The sequence below is a fragment of the Simochromis diagramma genome, unplaced genomic scaffold (genome assembly GCF_900408965.1).
Source record: "Simochromis diagramma unplaced genomic scaffold, fSimDia1.1 OVJJ01000131.1, whole genome shotgun sequence".
Lineage (NCBI taxonomy): Eukaryota > Metazoa > Chordata > Actinopteri > Cichliformes > Cichlidae > Simochromis > Simochromis diagramma.
In genome coordinates this window covers 3,235,681-3,257,383 of record NW_024387200.1, presented here as the reverse complement: position 1 = coordinate 3,257,383, position 21,703 = coordinate 3,235,681, and the positions used below count along the sequence as shown (strand labels likewise).

The 21,703-nt window shown below is 39.2% G+C and overlaps 1 pseudogene; it reads right to left on the bottom strand.

Annotated features, from left to right (window-relative positions):
- Positions 1–19,990: 19,990 nt before the first annotated feature.
- On the bottom strand, positions 19,991–20,109 carry LOC120745947 (annotated as a pseudogene).
- Positions 20,110–21,703: the final 1,594 nt, after the last annotated feature.

Below are 21,703 nucleotides of genomic sequence, written 5' to 3'. Positions count from 1 at the left end.
AGGATAAGTATGCTAGTATCATTAGACCGCGGGAGCTGCTCAGGGGTCCAATGACAAGTAGTGTAGCTACAGCAATAACAGTAGTACATCTGAGATGCCGCTTCCACACAACACATGCAGACATGTGATGGAAGAACATTTGTTATGCAGAAGATTGAAGTTGAAACTAGTCTGTGGAAAAGCACATTTTATTTAGAGGCTGTGAAAAAGAGAAGAAATGACAAGTGAATTTTCATACGCACTCTTGAGTATAGTTACACGGGGGTTGGCAGGGGGATGAGCTGCCTGCATGTCTGTAATTGCTTGCTGGTTCATAGCGAGGACGTAATAAAGTGAAAAATGCTCGCAGGGTGTAAAACAAAACAAGAAAATCTCTTACAGCTAGCTGAGACTTCCACTGACAGACTAACATGAGTCTGATTCTTTACAAAAGAATCCCCAAACATTTCATAATTGATGCCAAAGCGATCCCATAAATTCAGAGATTGAATCTCACTGACTTGGCTAATACCTTCACTTTTTCTAGTTTTACAAAGGTTCCATACATTATTATAACATTTGCTGCAGCATCCACCTATAGGCTCTGGTACTGGTTTACATTAAATACTGAAACTAGCATTGGAGACCATGAACCCATGAAGAAAGTGTTTACTGAGGTAATAAATTTGAGTGAGAAGTTGTCTGAGTTACTTTGCAAACCAAAGGAATCATAGCCTGCTTATCATTTACTTCACTTTTCAGACATAGTGGCTAATTCTATCTTTTATATATCATCTGTTGTATCATCGGCCCTCTCTCATTCATAAGTTAAGCTTTATTGCTAGTGGTATGAACATTTAGATGCTGTGTTTGTCATCGTGGATTGTTATCTTGCTCAGATACCCCTGCATAACATGTTGTGTTTACTTGAAAATATCTAGATGAGTCATCCTGGAAAATAGTTATGGTTAAAATAGGCTGAGGTTAGAGGTTTAAGTTAATGTCAAGGTTAGAGTGTTCACCTTTGCACAAATATTAACAAACAGTAAGCAGAGACATGCCTTAAAATATTATGTGAAAAACAAAACAGAAAATGCAAAGTATTAACATGTAAGATGACTCGAACCTGGTGTGTTACTTTTGTGCCACACCATGATACAGAATATTTTTTTCTCACCAAGCTTCAGGTCTCTGTTAAAATGACTACATTCAGCCTCTGCAACACTGGAAAATCATGTAGAATGAAAGTCCTACTTGCAACGGATTTTCAATTTATTAGTGCCACTTTAGCGACCATTTGTTGTTGATCCGTCATCAAGAATGACAATATGCTGGAGATTCTTGAAATGAGCAGCTGCAGGATTTAATAACAAATGCTGACAGGTCAGCACACCCCACGTTCTCACAAATATATCCAGGTAAATATAAACAGAGAGGAGATAAAGCAGCCTAAGCCCTTAAGAAGAACACTTCAGGGGGCGAGAGGAGGTGGAACTAATCTTACGGTGAGGGTGGGCTGGGGGAGCTGAGTGCAAGGGAACATCATTCATGGGTGGACACAGATGACACAGAGATGTGAGGACAGCAGAGGCCGTGAGACAGGTTTGCAGATAACAGTGCGGCGGCAGATGCCGCTATGTTTGCTTTTGCTATCATGCCACTCTTTAAAGCCATATGCTGCAGCGTTGTGCTTTCTTGGTTGTTGCATCATACCAAATCCTAGAGATGGAAGTTAGTGATCAAACACAACAACATCAATGGCACACTCACCCAAAGCTAGGACTGCCTTGATGTGCGGAGTATAAGCTGTAACATCTTATATAAGCAACAATTCTCTCCCCCCCATCCTCTCATCATTATCAAAGAATCAGAATTCTGTCTATTTAAAAATGCAAAAGAACAGAAAATAGCTCAGACTGATTGATGGGACCTCACTGAAACAGACACAATTAGACGTAATTAAATCTCGCAAAGCCTATGCTGTTTGCCAATTGCTCATTGGGAGATGATTCTGTTTGCCAAGGGGCTTTGGTAATGTTGCACAAAACTCTTAGTCAAACAAAAGAAAGCCCTAATCCCTCTCTTCTTATATAGTGGGCTATTCATCCGAATTCCATTTCTGGCTCAAACAGATTTTATTTACAGCAAAACCAAATGGCAGAAACAAATTGACGGCAGAGCAGGGATGATAAATAATTCAGCAACTTCTTGATAGGCATTTATCAGTTTTTTTCAACAGCCCCCATTCTCCTTGGGTCATCACCAGCCTTATTAGTGCTATTGTTGAATTTCAGGATTCATTCTGCCCCGTGAGGATACACCTTGACCTTGCCTAATGTGCAAAAAAACAGAGCTGACTTCCAGCATTTTTTGACCGGGGTATTTGGACATTCATGTATTCATCTCCAGAGGAGTCCAGATGCTGAGATACTGTTTTTTTCTTCTTCTTTTTTTGTGAAAACGGCCTCATGCCGGGAACAGACAGTGACTGGCTGGTGCTCAGTCTAATCCAAGGCAACTAAAAAGAGTAAACAAGCTGAGACATGGGGTACTTCTAGCAACACCACTCAAAATACAACAGGCGGCAAAGCTGAAACTAAGAGCTGAACTGAGAGGTTCAAAGCTTTTTTGAGGTCTCTTTAGGTCAAGCTTTTCTCTAAAACTGTGATGTTTTGCCTCAATAAATCAAATGTTTACACTTTAGCTATGGTGCTGTAACCCAATGCTCTCCAACCCGAGGGATGTTCATGTGGCGGTGGGGAGCGGGGATGTGAGTTTTGAAATTGCTCACCGTCTTTTACTGCCATTAGTTCTACTTCATCCTTTGTTTCTTGTCAGTTTTCAGCAAAGCCTGTGTTCAATTATCCAATTACTCAACGGGTACCTTTACTCCACTGCTTCCATTTGTGCCTTTGTACTTTTTGTTTAGCATTCTAGCTGTTTCTTGTAATCTCCTGTGTATGACCTTCAAAATTTTTGACTGTTGCTTTTACTGATCCATGTAAATTTCAGCATCATTGGAGTTTTGGACTGCTTTGAATCTGCCTTATTATCATGATATCTTGTGGACCAAGCTGTTAAGATTGAGAAAAATAAAATAAAATAATATAAATAGAAAATAATGAGTTTAAAGAGTGTGTGAAAAAACTAGGTGTCAAATGAACAGAGAAGTCTTAAATTAACAAAAATAACCCTACTTAATGTAGTATTTGATGAAAACTATTTATTAAAAATATTGATTATAATGGATACCAAGTGACAGCTGTAACGTGTCTGGCTTGAAATAAAGGTAAAGACAAATAACTGCTATGATTTGCCTGCCTCACTGACAATTAAAATGTGGATTCTTACACCAGTGAGGTCATCCTTGTCTCCCATGCACTTGAGACTTGAGGCAATGATCTAAATCTCTTCTGTCAATGAAGATCAAACTCACTCTGAGAATATTTGTGGCTCTCTGGATTGGTTTTTAACCTCTGGTCCTGGAGAGGAGCATTTATTCCAAACAAACCCTCCAAGCTGTCTTCTCTGGCACTCCCGGAAACTGCCACCACTAATCAGAATGTAAGTACTGTGTGGATGGGCACACTTCCTACCGAGCCTGTTGATGCAGACCAAGTGGCCGGATGTGCTATAGAGACGTGGACAAAGTCTGCCTACATGTCCTTGACTGTCAGCACGTGCTGTCTCTGTGAAATCACATTTTTCTTTGTGGCCACTATAAAAAAGCAAAAAAAAAAAAAAAAAACCCAAACCCCCAGGTTTTTAATAGATGTAAATAAGGCAACATAGACAGAGGCAACACTGAACAATCTCCATATTTAAAACATGTCTGGTAATTATCCAGCTATCCCTCAGGCTATAATCAATCAAACAGGCTCATTGAATTGCAAGTGAACGCTAGACTTATTCCTCTTCCCCTGCAAGAATGCAATTCTTGTTTCATGTATTAAGGAAGACTATATTTACCATATGAAACTTAAACATTCACACTTAGCTCATTTCAAAGCTGGCCCAGAGTACCTCAGACCTGTTTAGAACGCAAACTATAGTTGATGCCAATTTTGTGGGAGAAAATTAAAGCAAGCCGTCGCACAAATTAAAGTTAGGTTCCAATGTTGATTGTATTTTAACTTAACAAGGCCAAGGCTTTCAGATAGCCGGGCAATTTCATTAAGTCTGTTTTTGAACAGAATGGAAATGGAGGAGCCGGTCTTTAACACTCGGCCCTCATAATTGACTGAAATAGAGCTGAACGTTTAAGAATTGTCCCTTGGCCCCCACAGACCAAATATCGCTGTGCAATGCCTAGTAATTAAGAAACACTGATTGCCGTTTTAATGACTTCCTTCCAGTGCTCAATATATTGGCACTGAGCAAGGGACGCCGTGTCTCTCTCAGTGTGTGTGCGTGCATGAATGCGTGTGCAGGTCCGAGTATAAAACGGCTATTTTGACAGACTCTCTGGGGAGTCGAGGTGTCATTCTCAACCCATTATCAAACCGGATCCTTTTCATTCTCAGTGTCCACACCTCTCACTCACGGCACACACACACACACACAACCACACACACAGTGATCCACAGATGTAAAGTGAAACCATTTTACCAAGGCTATTACGATCACCGGTTATTGATAAAAACATTAAGAATGAACAAGTGTCTTACCGGCGTATGGTAATCACTCTCAGTCTTCTCAATTACTGTGCTTACTTTTATTTGACACAACTTGTGTAAAATCTGAAACCTGAAAATATGTGACTCTCCAACTTAGACACCCCTGGGTGCTGAGCCAGTGCAACTTTCAGATGCAACACCAGCGTGTCTGATAATTGCTGTCAGACTGGCAACATCACTTTTCTAAGGTAGCAGGAAACTAATAGTGTTACTCCTAGAAACTGAGAGAGGTAACCTAAATTCAGCACTTTGCTTTAGCTTTGTTGGGTATTTTTTTACATTCGGGCACTTAGTTTCAACAATTTGCAACAAAAGTTCTTTGTACTCGGTATTACACAAAATAGTCCAAGAAAGCCTCTTAGTTTAAAATAGCTGGGGTACAGAAGAAAAAAAAAAGAGGTATCAGCAAACAGACTTTGTTTGCAGTGCTGTCTACTGGCAAAACCAATGATGCCATGCATGAACAGAAAAAAGTGCAAACAATACAGAAAATCTGACTATACTCACCAAAAATCAGTCTACAGCATATCACAAACCCCCCCCCCCCCACATAAATTCCATTTGTTTTTCAAAGAAATCAGTATGTTTAGATGTTTTAACTCAACAACACCATTTAATATAAACTGGACAAACATAGACACATTAAAAGCTAAAAGAAACACCTGAATAACTGGAGTTTTGTTTGCAATTCACAGTTACAAGTCTTAGATCACAGTGGCACAAGAGAAATGCAGTAAAGTGTGCTACTAGCACAAACCCATCAGATTAAATGACCATAAAATGTACTGATGGGGGTGTTTATGCAGACAGAAATGTTATTTTCGCTTTGATTAATGCTTAAGATATGCAATCTGAGTTTCCCACCATTGTCGGGCACTGCTGTTGACATGTAACATATGAAAAATGTAAAGTACTTTCTCCCCTCTCGAGCTGACCCATCTGTGCGCTGGAATATTCAAATGTGACATTTTGGTTGCTAAATATAATGCTGTGCTGATGTTTAACCACGCTTTGCTAGAAATTGTGTTAATTGCCTCAAATCAATACCTTTCCAACGCCCTTGCAAGACTTTTTACCTTTTTACTCACTTTCCTCACACATTTGAAAAAGCATGTTTTTGCGATGAAATCATTAGACACCCACAGTGAATTCTAAAAGAAAAAAAAGATGATCTAAAAACACGCACATAGTCTGAGTGGAGACTTAATGGGGCTTTAAATAACTACTGTACTTCTTTGCTTTCCAACATCTGGTAACACAGAGGTGGAACATTGCACCTCTCTTGTTGTAACCGTGCTGTCAACAGAGCAGCTGCGCCTCAAACCTCACCAGTTTCAAGTGATATTTACTCATACTGCAGAAAACTGTGCCAACAGTCCTGAGACAGATTGTGTTCTTCTTTGCTTGGTACATTACATTAGCCTTGATGAGCGAGTTAGTGGGGAGCTTTAGTGGAGTAGGCACCGGTGGGATCAGGAGCAATTCGCAAGAATTATCAACCACTGTTTTACTTTCATTATCACACCTCTGTCGCTAGTGTATTGCGTGCTGCTCAGTGGTCCTGGCTTATTCAAATAAATATGCAGCTGAGGTAGATGATGCTGGAGCTCTGCTGAAAATTAACTGCCTCCCGTAGTCTGCAGTCTAACCTAATCACAGAGTATAATGCAGTGCGCCGTGTCGTTCGTCAACTCCCCAATGGGGGTCGTTCTTAGTGGAGAATAGTTTGGATTTCTAATACAGGGTTTAGGAGCGAGAGTGTATTATAGGCCTCAATATTTGAAATTATGTTAAACAGCTACAGAAAAAAGTGTTAAGATAAAATAGAATTAAATATTTGAGAGGTCAGAATATCTAAACATCTATCCATACTGTTGTATTAATCACTATTGCAAATGCTCACAAATAGGCAAGGCAAGGCAAGGCAAGTTTATTTATATAGCACAATTCAACAACAAGGTGATTCAAAGTGCTTTATAGAGATAAACAATAAAAAGCATGATTTAAAATTGATAAAAAAAACAGTAGATAAAATCAGAACAGTAGATAAAATCAGTAGTTAAAATATAAGTTTTGAAATTTAATCGTAAAAGTGTGGATTTGGTGCTTTACTCAAATGCAGCTGATTTAAATAAACTGAGTGTTTCAGCTGATCTGAGGCTTTCTGGGAGTTTGTTCCAGAGATATGGAGCATAAAAGCTGAATGCAGCTTCTCCGTGTCTGGTTCTGACTCTGGGAACTGATAAAAAAACAGATCCAGATGACCTGAGAGATCTGGAAGGTTCGTACTAGAAGACTAATGTTTCCTACTACTGAATTTAAACAGAAAAAATAGTAAACGTAAACATTTGTTCAGGAAATGATTTAGACTTACTAAAAGCAAAGTAAAAAGTCTGACAGTTCTGCAGAGGTCAGGCCTACTAAACCTGAGGATCTCTACTGTGTGTAGATAATTTAACTCTGTGTGTGACAGCTCACCCATCTCAGTGGAAGAGGTAAATTGTGATTAATGGTTTGTCCCTGAACCATCTCCTCTGTGTAAGAAATAATGGACTAAATAATTAACAAAGTTACCACTGTTGTGACACATGCCTAAAGCACACACAGCAGCAGGAGGATCCTAGAAAGCTGTAGTGATTCTGTAACGTAGATCCTCAGTGGAAAGTGAAATAAAGTTGGAATGAAAATGGCACGGTTAAGATATTTCAAAAATGTGGAAAACAAGCAGGAAAACACGCTGAGCGGTTACACAAAATGTTGTCTTTATTGCACAATAGCATTCTTGGGTTTCAAAAATGAACTTGTTTTAGAAGATTTATTCATTTATTATATTCTTAATAAATTAAGAAAGCTTTGAGAAGACTTCAGTCACTGAAGAAACCTGTGCTTGTTTTTTATGCAGTAAATGAATATATAACAAATACAGACGCCACATAATTTGAAAAGTCTACATTTTGAGTTTTTTTCTGACACAGGCAGGTGTAACAAACAGTTTTCGAATTCAGTCAGAGATTTGGTCGCCGAGTCAGAACTATGATCAAACAGTAGGAGTTCGGATACACAGATGAGGAGATGACTTACTTGCACCATTTCTTTTGTAGTCTTGCAGTAATATCATCATTAGCGTTAGAGGTTATTTGCCCCCGAGTCAAACAAAGGCAAACTGCTTAAGAACACTCTCTTCGCTTCACATAACAGCAAACTAAGATGACAGAACAACATACCCGACTGCTGGAGTGTTGCTTCCCTTAAGCAAAGTTTGCACTGAACTCCATTCATCTGAGTTGCATGCTTGAAAGGATTCCTTGCAATGAGATCTATTAGGACAGGTTAGCATCACAGTCAAAGTACTTTTCAGTCCCCTGGAGTGAGAGTCATTATGCTGTATCGCCACTAATTCAAGTATCCTCGATCAGTGCTAAGAAAGACGTTGCTTATTTTGGAGCAGCACATTCCTCGAGGCTAGCTCAAAGTGTAATTTGCCAGGATCTTAACAGGATTCTCCTCAGCTATCTGTGAATTCTCAGGGGAGCCAGACATCTTTTGAGCCTGATCTATTTCTTTATAATGTCTGCATTTTTCTTAGTGGCCATGACTCACTGGAATTAAACAAGACCAACCTCTGCAACACTTGTGCGCCATTTATCTGGGTCACACTGATAAGCTCAATCTGCTCTTCATTTCAGAATGGAGAAACTGGAAATTAGTTATGTGCTATGAACGCAGCAAATGAAAATATACAATGAATCCGACAGCTTATGCCGACTAGTGGTAAAGCGAGCACATGACAAATCATGAACACCCAGTCTTTGCTTTCGTTTTCTTACCATTTTAAGATTCCATTCACTCCTGTAATGCACCACATGGAGGAAAAAGCTCACAACTGCACTGGCTGATGCGAGTGCCCTTTCAGGGGAAGCCTCTGGAGGTATTCATTTTTCACACCAGCATTACGCTGCTACCTAATCCAATATTAGCAAATTGGATGACTAATGATTCATATTGGAAGTAATTGAAAATCAGTACTTTCTTGCACCTTTTTCTCAAAATCTAATTAGCAAACCTTTCATATCAAGAACTCAACAAATATCTCCCCCTCTCCCAACTCTCCCCCCCAAAAAAGGAAAAAAAAAAAAACCCTCAGTCTTAGTGGGCAGTTTTTAAATATTCCATCTTCTCCAACTTTGGAACACATATGCACTAAAATCACACATTTTCAACACTGCATGCATCGGGACAACGTGAATACAAGCAGAGTGGGAGAAAGGATAAAAGGAAAGGGAGGATAAAGGGAGGTAAAGGAAGAGACGGAGAAAAGGAGAGCAAAGAAAGAACAAACACCAGGGTAGAGACTGCGGCACAAGATTCTCCTGAGGGAGCCACAGAGATGGGTTGGAAGACAAATCAGGGCCACAGAGGTGATTTTGCAGCTGCACTTCTTCTTTCTCTGCCTTACCTTGTTCTGCCATCTCTCCTTTAGAATGCTATATTCCAGCTAGACTGGTTGTGACTGGAATTACCAGAACCTGCTTGTTTATCTACAGAATCACTATTCATGGCATACCTAGAACCCTGGGTGTGCAGCAACTTTATTCCTGTATATCTTGATGAAGGGCAGAGTCACTCAGCCTTGACGCATTTGTCACAAAGCTGATCGAACAATGACATCAAGCTGTGCTGGATAAATTGGAATCCTACTGGGTCTAAGCTGGAGACCAGCTCACACACTGTCTGGAAAAAATACTCAACCTCACAACTAGGCTGGTATCTCATTAAGTTATGTCCATCATGAGCCTATTCTGAGAGCAATAGTTAGACTCACTTTCGACTAAAAATACACATTATTACCTCGGGGAATAGGGAATGTGGTGCCTCACAGAATTAAAAAAAAAACTGTAAAAATGTGCTTGAGAAGTGAATTTGATTAAAGGTGAACTCCTAGTTAATCTATCCTGATGCCACCACAAGAGGAATTAAATGGTTCACTCTAAGGCGTCCTCTCAGACTGCAGAGGATGATATGCTGCAGTTGTCAGTAATCAGAACAGAAGCTGGTGATGCAGGGGAAAAAAGGGAATGGAGGGAAACAATAAGATGGAAGACGCTGTTAGACAAAGCTTATTGACCTTGAGTAATGTTGATCAGGTCATTTTTAAATACAGGCGTGGCGCACCTCAGACAGGAGTTTCTTAAATACGATGCTGCCGCCGCTAAGCTCAAAGTAACAGTGTTTGTATAAACCTCAGTTTGGATGTCACCGTGAATCTTTGTGGGCGTGTCCCAACGTTGCTTTACTGCTGCTGAATTCTTAATTGCAACTTCTGCCCTCCTTTTTCGCAGGGTATGATACATGACTAGCAAGAAGCAGAGCTGAGGCGTCCGCATCAACAACAAAGGCGACATCGAGTCAAAGAAGTTGCATCATTTTGAAGCCTTTGTTTAAAAACCAGTCTGATCATATGTGGTGTGTTTTTTTTTGTTTTTGTTTTTTTTTTTACTGGGAGGGGGGGGTAAAGCGTGGGAGGGCCTTAGCTCCCAGCACAAGTTAAAAGGGTGAGGAAGGCATGGAAAAGACGAGAGAGCAGGCATAGCGAAGAAAAGGCTTTCACTGGTGCAGAATCAGGGAAGGATACCGGCCCTTAGGGAGATATGGTAGTGCCGCAATGACATTTTTAGGGCAGCTGCAAGAGTTGCAGATGAGTATCAGATGTTATCCATTACTGCCTGGGAAACATTATTAAAAAACCAAAACATACAACAACAACAAAGGGCTATGTATAAATAAGAAGGAGAAAAACAAAGCAAAGATTTTTGAATAATAAAATACTGGATATAAATACACGCAAATAACTTGCTTTTACGAGGCTGTTTACTGTGTATCAGGATGTGGTATGCAGACCACCCTGCAATGATGTTTATGATGCACATTTATGACTGAAAATACATTTGTTAATAAGAATCGGGCAGTATTTAAAAGTACATATTTATCACTTAATGTTAATGCAGTGTAAGATGTTTCTTTTTCTTGTCTCGTTGCTTTTATGACCCCCTCAAGATTCCCGAGGCATGCTTTCTTGCATGAATAAACTATAGAGGTGAATGAGCAAAGATTTTCGTTGCACCGTGCTGTTAAAAGTTGAAAATGAATGCACTGCCAGAAAGCCTGTCTTGTTTATGTGATGCATGCTCTTTTACCCTCAAAATCACACTACCTCCTTTGCTGCTTTCACCTCTGTGCAGCATGAACTGATTTTGTACTCTCATCTGTGCTATCATTTATATGTTTTTCTGGACTGTGAGTCCTATTTCCACATTTTTATATGCACAAGTGCTAAGTGTTGACCTGCTAATCACTGGAAATTCAGGCGAACTTATCACAAAAATGGCATATGTGTGAGTTACACAGATTAATATTTTCCATCCCTCTGACTGAGGCGGCTCAAATAGTTTCATACTCTCAGCTATTTGCAGAAAATCAGCCACCAATACAGAGATTTGGCATAGGAGTATCAGTGTAATATTCATGCTTAAACATGAACTTTAATGAAGTCAAAAACCTTGTGGGACAGGGGAAAAAAAGTACCGTTTCTGTTAAGAAAGGCAACTAATTCTCTCATCTTCTTCTGACATACTTTGACTTCAATCCCTTGCTTTGTCATTGCAATTTCACTAAGTTTCTGACTTTGTTCCGCAGGCAACTGACTCAAACAACTACTTTTACTGTTCAGATGAGCAATAGTTGTGTGAAGTGAGATTGGGCTCCTCGGCATGACCATTTTTTGTCCCTTGGCTCTTGGACCCCTTGTAGGTCGCCAGGAAAAGCAGAAGATATGAGCACGGTGACGATGGACAGTTTTAATACACCAGCACATGCCCTTTGGGGAGTCAAGTGGTTGCCCCTGCAGATATTATGGGTGGCGAAATGAAGCACATCCATTTCCTACAGCCTGAAGGATGACATGTGGCAACTGGGGCCTCTGATGGGATTTAGTTGTTGCCCTTTTTGTTGTACAAATTCCCAGTGATTAACGGAACAAAATGAATGTGCGAATCCCAATCCCCTTCGTGCTCGTGAGCTGTGAGTATCAATTTCATCCTTACAGTCACTGTGACTTTGATTATTCTTGCTTACAGCACATCGGGTGATACAATAACGAGAGAGTGCTGCTATTAAACTGAAATAATGGTTGCTATAGGAGAGTCGTTATGACTGCAACTGTTTGTCATTTCAGATTGCTGCTCAACAGAGAGGACTGCGAGTTGGGCAGGTAACTGATAAAAATGATTAGCTAGAGGACTGGCAGCAAACATCAGCGGAAATGCAGAGAGTGCACTTCACATTCATAATGTGATTTTCTCAAAACTGCTTCCCCGTCCAAAGGCTGATCCTTGTCAGGCTTAGAAGAAAAATGTGAACGCACACATGTTGCCATGCAAAAAACCCAATGCCACACACACTCACACACGCACGCATATAAAACTCGTTGGGACTGCATTTAGAGCATTTGGTTAAATACAGACTTTTCCTATTGCAGCGGCTGTCTCCCCCAGGATAAGATGATGCATAATCAACGCCCTGCTGTGGTTCACAGCCATCACATTGCAACTGCTCCTCCTGCGGCAGTGGTTTCCTTGCTCCAACACTCAAGAGGCAGAAGAAACAGTACACAGATGTATCCAATTAACACCTGCTCCAGTGGTTCACCGCCTTTATTTCGGTTTGCATATTCCATCTCGAAGCCTCGTCTGCAACTTGCCAACACCTCTTCTAGTTCTGCAGACTCACCGCTGAAGAGTTCTTGGATCTCAGCAGATTTGGGTTAGACATGGGAGGAAAGAGTGCTGTGTTGCATCATGGGTCCATGTGGTCTTTAGAATAAATACAGAAGAGACCTTTATTGTGGACTCTCCTAGGTGTTAATTTTAGTATAATCTTTGTGATATAATGTTTTTTATTTGTAATATGCTGTTCCGACTACACTGAAATGTACCTGCATGTATTCGATGTGGTCCATTTTGAATCAAGCTACTTATTCGTAAAGATCAAACTTGTTTCTCACTGTTGTCTGCTTCTCTTTACATCAACCTTCTCCTTTAATAAGAGAAATCAATAACATTCACCTCATTAGTGTACTTCATAAAAACGGCATCACATTCTCAGTAGACTGTTTGCCTTCGCAGTTCTTGTTAGATTAAAAAAAATATTCTCACATCAAACTAAAAGAAGGCAATTTTTTCTTTGAATGAGTCTCAGGTGAACAGACAAGTAAGTAAATGTTGCAGGCTTTGTAGCTACATCGGGGATCATTTGCATCACGTTGCCCCTCGTGCCCTGCTATGACACAGTGGCTTTGGTGCATTGGTGGATGCGGTGCCTTTAATAACAGCAAACCTTTTAGCACAGCAGTCTTATGTAACTGTAACAAAGGGCTATGTTCCGCTTTTGTTGTTATCTTGGATCACTGACAATGTCAAGACACATCTTCTTAATGACGCAGTGAAAAGCGCAGTTTTGTTGGTCTTTGGTTTTAACAAAAGACTCTGAAAGTGTGCACATCTGTTTGGTGTACAACTCTTATCTCAAAATTGCAGGGAAGGCCAAAGTTATGATATCGTGATTATTATAATTTTCAATATTTAATGTGACCCCAAGTCAAAGTGGCACCATAAACGCATTGGACTGAAAATACTGCTACATTAATGTTTAATGTGCCCATATTTTTTTGATCACTAAAGTAATCTATTCATCAATAATTAGCTAATTCAAATTTCAGGTTGTGAAAAACATGAATAAATATAAATGAGATCATCTATTCATCATTTTCAAAACCAAATTTAAATCCCAATTCTCCCAATTCATATTTTTTTCTTCCATAAAGCAAAGTTTCGGTATCTCCACTCACTGGTTTGGCATTCATAGGTACTAAATTATAACACAAAAATACAATATTTAAGAAGTTGTAATCTGTGTTTTCTATTTTCTGTTTTTCTATTGTAGAAAAAGGCATAGTTTCATTCTAGAGGTCTGGCATCTTGTGGTTTTATTCTCTCCTTTCATTTTGGCTTTCATTTTATTATTTGATAGTCATGATTTGAATGGAAGAAATGAAAAACAGCATCACTGAGAGCACAGAACTGTGAATTCACATGCCGCCTTTGCCCTGTCATTTTCTCTCATGCTGGTTTTCAATTAAGAACTGTCAATGACTCATATCAGCAGTAATCCCTTTAACATGCAGTTGACTGAATGTGCCCAGTCGATACCTTCATTCTTAGTCATCTTGGCTATTCCAAGGACAACAGAAGTCTCTTGTGTTTACCTCTCACAGAAGATTGGCCTCTGATCTTCAAATCCCTTGTTTAGCTAAAGTGGCCCTCTCGGGACTGCGGCAAGCAGGGGATGAAGCGACACAGAGTGATGGAGCGACAGAGAAATTCAGAGAGGGTAGCCGACCGAGAGAATTGTGAGGTTGTAAAGAAGAAGAATGATAGATAAATGAGTGATAGGGATGGGAAGATGAGAAAAAGAGATATTCAGAGAGAGAAATGGGAGAGGTAGGAGGGAGAAAACCTTTTAGGGTGAGGCAGTCTTTCCTCCCACCACTCCTTCCTCTCCTTCTCGTCTTGCAGGCCTGATTGAACCTCCGTGGTTGAACTCATCAGGTATTCACAAAGCCCCTTCTCTGACGCCCACCATCCCAGTGCTTTCTGTCATGGATGCAATGAGAGGCTTAGGTCCTTTGTGGATCACTATCCCTGTCATATTTTTTGATGACACCACCTTCCACTTTAGCTGGGGGTGGTTGGAATCAACTAGGAGGGAAAAAGAGGGGGCTTGGTTTTGATAGATGTTGTGTTTTTCCGTACCACAATGTGTATTCTTGTGGCAAGGTTAAGTCAGCTGGATTCACACCTGAGTTTTAGTGATGTGGGAAAACGACATTGGAGTGACAAAGATTTGAGGTTTGGTTGTGAGCAAACAAGCGAATGCACAGAGCGAGGTGCAGTGAGATTTGACAACATTTCTTCTTATTTTTCAAAAGGATGAATACTGTTTTTATTTGTATTTTACCTGCTTATCTGCTGAGAGGCCAACTGTTTTCTCGATTATTTCTCCCTGCCTCTCTCTACCTATATACTCCATGTGTTACCTTAATTTTCTTTTTTCTATGTCAATTTTATGCCTTACCGATTGTTAGGAAGATAGCAGAACCTACCTACATATCATTTCCAAATGAAAACCAATGGGTGGGGCTATTATATATAGACACTGCTGCAACACAGCTAGTAGCAGTGGACAGTGAAGAAAAGCAATGGGGGGCAATCAATAATCTAGTAATAAGGGCTCAGAGCAGGATGGTCATATGAGGGAAGGGAACTTGTAGCAAGCGGAAAGGGAGATGTGAACAAGAAAAGTGAGAGAGAAATGGATGTGATACCAGGTCATGCATGATATATGGTGGTTAAATGTGTGCATTCACACAGCTAAATGCATGAATTGTGCCAGTGACACACGAAAGCTGGACTATTGATCGTTGTTTTCCGTGTCACCTCGGAGAAGCTGGCAGCCACCACAGATGTACTATACAGCACAGTTGTTAGCTCTTCCATGCCCCGAGGTACAGCAACCCAAACACACAACCCTGACACCGTGAAACCCTCCTGGGCTTTGCAGACTACTTCTTCCTGTCAAGCTTCTGCTTATCGACCTGAACAAAGAAGTCAGTGGCCTTATCTTAAATTGCCTTGAGTTTAATACCTGTGCACTCATCTTGCAAAACTACTCCTCTTGTACATCTACAAACCTATTTAAGGGTTGGTTAACCCAAATTATTTTGTTTACCCTGGTTTACAGCCAAAGAGAAACCTTATCAACGCTTTATACAGAGCCAGTTATTGAGGCTAACTACACTATCAAGTCTTTTATTTAGAGAAGGTCTTGCTCATGTGAAAGTGCCAAAAATTAAATGTAACTCAGTCTCTCTACTATTGAACACATCTACTTTCAAGATCTTCTGCTAAGGTAAACAAAAACACACAAACCTTTCTTAAATTGGTCCCTAGTTCAGCAGGTCATGAATCAATCTATGGTGAATTGGATTTCAGGCACTAATTAGGCTCTTGTTTCATTGAGCAGTGGAACACTGATGAGTCGATGACCTGCATCACATTTTTTTAAAGCACTGTGGTAATGATGTCCCATTAACAACAGTACTCCCTAGAGTTAGGTAGACTATAGTGCAAAGAGTCATTAAAATATTTAAAATGAAGCTTTAAAAATACCAATATTAAATCCTCAAGGAATACACACAGCCTTTGCACAAGGGTGTCACCACTGTAAGCACAACTGCATCTAACAAAACTAATGAATAAGCTTGCTTCACATAAGCTAATTATCACAATTTGGCCATTATATTTCTTCAGAGAAATGCCTAACAGTTAGTCATACATGGCTGTACTCAAACTGCTAATGAACACTGAACAGAAATAAAAAAAAATCTTTAGAAAAATCATCTTCATTTTTTTTAGGGGGATTGCACATCTCTGTTGGTCAAGAGTCAAATGTCACACATCTGCTGAGAGACTTACTTTTCTATGGGCATTGCAAGTGTGGCAGTCACTCTACTGGAGTATGTTAATAACGGCAGTAATGACACTTGAGCATATGTATGCAGACAAATAGTGTGCCTCTGGAGGAAAATTTTCAAATTAATCAGTTGATCTATGCTATCTTAGAGTCTTCTTAATGGTTCTCTAGGCCTCCCTGCAATATTTCTCTCAAACTGTATGATAGTAGAATGATAATTGTCTTTACATTACAATTGCCTCACATTATATTGGAGATTATGTATCGGAATTTCAGGAGCAGGACCACGCCTCCAAACACGTTCCTTCTGGTTCTCATCTATATAGGTTCCCCCAGTTCTGCAAGCTGTTCATTCTCCGTTACGTGCCCCACCCTCCCTCCCTCCTTGTTCTCAATTCTTTAACTTCTTCACTCCTATTTAGTACATGCGGATCTGCCAGGCCCGGGAGCCGTCGCCAGTCCCCTTCAAGGCCTTCCCCAAACCGCAGCTCAGTTCATGTCCAAGCATTCACCTTTACCTACTAAAACACTGTCAAACTTAAAATGAAGACGTGGGCCCAGCTAGTGAAACATATTATATTGAAGACAGGATGCCATTTTCTTATTAAGGCATTTCATATTATGAATTGTTACTACGCTAGGTGCTGATGGTGGTCTAATGGTGTGGAAGATATTTTCTTGGCATACTTTGATCCCCTTAGTACCAACTGAGCGTCATCATTTTAGGCCACATAGGTCAAGGTCAGCCTACCTTGACCAATGTGGCTGACCATGTCGATCCCTTTTTATTACTAAAGTGTACCCTTCTTCTGATGGCCTCTTCCAGCAGGGCAACACAGCACATCACAAAGCCTGGTTCTGCTGGAGGTTTCTTCCTGTTAAAAGGGAGTTTTTCCTTCCCACTGATGTCAAAGCGCTTGCTCATAGGGGGTCATATGATTGTTGGGTTTTTCTCTGTATGTATCATTGTAGGGTCTACCTTACAATATAAAGCACATTGAGGCAACTGTTGTTGTGATTTGTCACTGTATAAATACAATTGAACTGAATTAAAATGGCCTTTGTAGTTACTAGATCTCAACCCATCGTGACTACAAATCTGTAGCAACTGAATGATGCTATCATATCAATAAGGATATGAGGAATTTTTCCAACAGCATCTTGAATCAATGCCACAAAAAATTTATGCCATTCTTTAGGCAAAATGTCAGTTTTTGTAACAGTCTGTGAAGTAACAGTCTGTCATCTTTCCCTTAAAAATGCCGTAGCTTATTAATTAACATCAAATGCATTATTTGCCACAGAGCTTTTGTGACGGAGAACCTTAGTTGGACATGCTGTAGTCACTGTATCCTACACAAATTGTTTTTGCAAATAGCTGTTGAAAATCTGTTGCTTGAAAGAGTTTTAGGTCATCACAGGGAGCACTGTCTCAGTAATGGACCCTAACTGACACAAAAACACCAGCTTGCCTTAATCAAATGAGGCAAACCCGCTGAGTGAAGCAAAGTTGGGTGCCAGTTCAAAAGATTAAGATTGGCTTTTTGAATGCACTGAATGCAAAATTGTTTGTGTACCATTTTGTCTAGGATTTTTACTAACAGAAGATGCAATCATTTAGCATAAAGCCATAATTTTATATAACACAGTCTCTTACACTGTGTGTGCCTCCCACCAGTTGACAGCTTCACCTTATCTTCACTGAACAGTTTCAATAAAGCACAGATCTGTTGCCAATGAAAACCCTGCTTTAGTTTAAGTAATCATCATTCAAAGTTCTGTTTTATTCAGAGTTTAAAGAAGACAGATTGGCACAAAAGATACTTAATTTCAATTTCTTCTGAATACTCTGTACTTAGAAATCTCCTCAGAAAGCTATTCACTGGATATAATCGAAGCTTTAACTGGAGTAATTCAAACTTGAGTGAAATTATTGGTGAGAAACTGCATTAATATTAGTGCATTCAAGAAGTAGTCATGAAGGATACTCAAAAAATATTGTTATTAGTTGTTGGATACTGACTTGCCAGTATATTCAACAATATTGTGAAGGCAAGCAAATGGCAGGGAAAAGCAAGGTCTATAAAAGATCCGAAAAAGGCTAACTTGAAAACTTGCATGTGGAAATACAAATCTAGGAAATTATAGAGAAACATGAATAAATATAGCGGAAGACTTATTAACTGAGTGGGAACAGGCGTGGAGAAAACTGGAGGGAACATGACGTACAGTTAGGTCAATCATTTTTTGGACATAAACACACATTATTGTAGTTTTAGTACACCAAATTAAATAATTATGCTGTCGTCGCCCTGAGTTTCCGAGTTTTCACCAGGTATAGTGAGATAAGGATGCTTCAATAACCAGACTTATTTTCCTTTTTGTGCTGATTTATTGAAGAATGGCCTCTGGCCATTGCCTTGTCTTTGACCATTGTAAAACTTCAAACATACAAAATATTGTATTAGCTAACTAACGTTGCAAATTAGCTTTTTGCACGCTTACTGCAAGCTAACAAGATAAAACGTTCATACTCACTTAAACATGCAAATTATCATACCAATATTTAAGCAAAACAAAGAGACAATTATTATTTTGTCATCACTCATACTTACGGACAAATCTCGTCCATAGCAACAACATTTTAAGGTCCATATCAGCATGAAACAATAATACTTCGGAATTACATTCAGCCATCTTGGATTTTCCGCTTCCTCTATTTTTTCTCTTTTTCCAAAGTAATCAAAACAATAATACAGAGCAGCCACTAGAGGAAGCTCTAGGGCAGTTGACAAAACTGTATTATAGAGCTTAACTTATAAAAGGCAAACAATAATCAAATATATTATTGAACTGGAGACTTTCAATTTCATTTCAAGGAATTTTACAAAGACTTTGTATGAATTGTTTAGGAATTACAAGCATTGACATATATAGATAGTTCCCAATTTTCAAAGACTCCAGTTAATTAATTATTTAACAAGGACTGTCACATTTCTGAATGAAAATCATTTGCAGCCAATGACTGCCTGAAGTTTAGAACTCATTGACCTTACCAAATGCTCTCTGTCAAATGCTTCCCCCTTGCCAGGCCTTTACTGCAGCCACTTTCAGTTGTTGCTTGTTTCAGGGCCCTCTGGATTATTTTAAAGTTAATAACTGGAAAGCATGATCTATTGGGTTGAGATCAGGCGGTGACATGGCTATTGTTGAAAATCCCATTTATTTCCCTTGTGAAACTCTTGGGTTGCTTTTGCAGAATGTTTTGGGTCTCTATGTGTTTACACTGTGAAGCACCATGCGATCACTTTTGCAGCATTTGGCTAAACCTGAGCAGATAATTCCATCAGCTGTCCAATCATCAATTACCATTAGCAGACTGGTTGCACTGGCAGCCATGATTGCAAATACCACATCCTTGATCATGTGAATCATGACCTGTTCCTCGTCTTCTCCATACATTTGGTAAATGGTCTGGTTCTTATATAGTGCTTTTCTACTCTATATGAGCACCCAAAGCATTTTCATACATGCCTCACTAACTCAGTTATACAAGCACTTTGTACTACACTAAAGTGCTTTCTATCTAACGTTCACACACATTAATATTCAGACACATGCATCTAAGAGCAACTTGGGGTTCAGTATCTTGCATAAAGATACTTAGGCATGCAGACTGGACTGACTCCAACACCAGCCTTCCGATTAGCAGATGACCTGCTCTACATCCTGAGCTACAGCCACCACAAAGCATACAGCACCTGGTATTCCCAGGTGGTTTCCCATCAAAGTACTAACCAGGCCCAACCGTGCTTAGCTTCAGAGATCTAACAAGACAAGGTGTGTTCAGAGTGGTATGGCATTTCTTCTTTCCATCAGTGTGGTACAAGGTAATTTTGGTTTTATCTGTCCAATTTTGGGTTTTTTTGTAACTGTGCAGGTGTTTTCTGACAAACTCCCAACAACCAATGGATTGCATTATGTTGTAAACTATATTTTTCCATTCATGACAATACAAGTGGGTGGTATAGTGGTCTAGGGGGCCAGATCCACCAGCCAGCTAGAACCTGTCTGTTTGTATTTTCACAGTGTGTGTTGTTAACACATACTCTATATTGCCAAAACACATCTTTTGGTGTAGCAGAGCTGGCCATGGCATTCATTCTTTTTTAAAGGGGGCATGAAATTCTACACATATAAAGGCTAACCACTGAGTCCTGCTCTCAAAAACTGGCATAGATGTAACACTGTCTGTGAAGCTGGATTTAAGAAATAAGTGCTTAAAATTAAAGTTTTAAAAACCTGTTTAGCGCCATCTTCTTTCAGTATGAAACATGACATCATGTGGTTGGTTGACTGGTTGGTTGCGGCTAATAGACTTACATTAGTTTATCTTAGATAACTAGTGACAAAATCGATAAATGACTCAAACAGGAAAATCCAGCTTTTAACTACAAAAAAAAGATGATGGCCTCCGAGTTGCACTGATATCTCTTTGGGCCCACACTATAAAAGTAAAAATTAAATACTGTGATTCAACTTCAGATATTACATCTTTTTTGTCATGATGTAAGTAAGTAAGTAAAATGTACTTTACAGGAGCAAGGAAGGGAGTATCATAAATGGCTCAAGAACCCTTTCAGGCAGATTTATTAAACAATAATTTGCCTTAAACTGTATCATTTGCATCATTTTTTTTTCTTTAAAAACAATAATTACCTGGTTGAAAATTCTTGCAATGAAATGAATGCTTTTTCCACTGAAATTTTTAACTACTGGGTATAAAATGTGTAACCATCTCATTTTCAGTGTTTGTGCAATGCTGATAGGTTTAGACATTACACTTGTTTATTGGAAAAGAGCTGACAAAAAGGTGTGATGTGAAAATTCAGATTCAAAAGTTTAGACATTAAACTCAGATTTTTGGTATACACAGAACATCATTAGACTTTTATCAGATAAATTATTTTTGTGATGAACACACAAACACATCAGTCTGCACAATGAAGGATGAACATTTTTATTTTTATTCAAACTTAGATGAAATACATAACAAACAACAGTAAAAAAATATGCACAAATACTTTCTCTTTGGATTGCATAGTATAAATATTTTAATTAGATCAAATGTCACTGAGTTATGCATGCAAGTAACTGACTATCATGTAAGACAGAAAATCTAATTACTGACAGGACATGAAATACTAAAGTGATAAAGTAAATATTCATATGTGCTGCAAAATGTGTTGCCAAGCTAATTATGGCTATAATTACACCCACTATTGTTTGTTATTATAACTGTAATTCACTGCAAGCATTTTGGGTGGTTTTGGGCATATTAGTATGCATCAGTGGCTTTTTTGTTAAGTTTTATTTCTAGAAGAATAGAAATAAGCAAGCCAATGTTCAAACATCTTTTTTATTCCCTCACATCAGTCTCTTCATGATTTTATGCTCTTCTG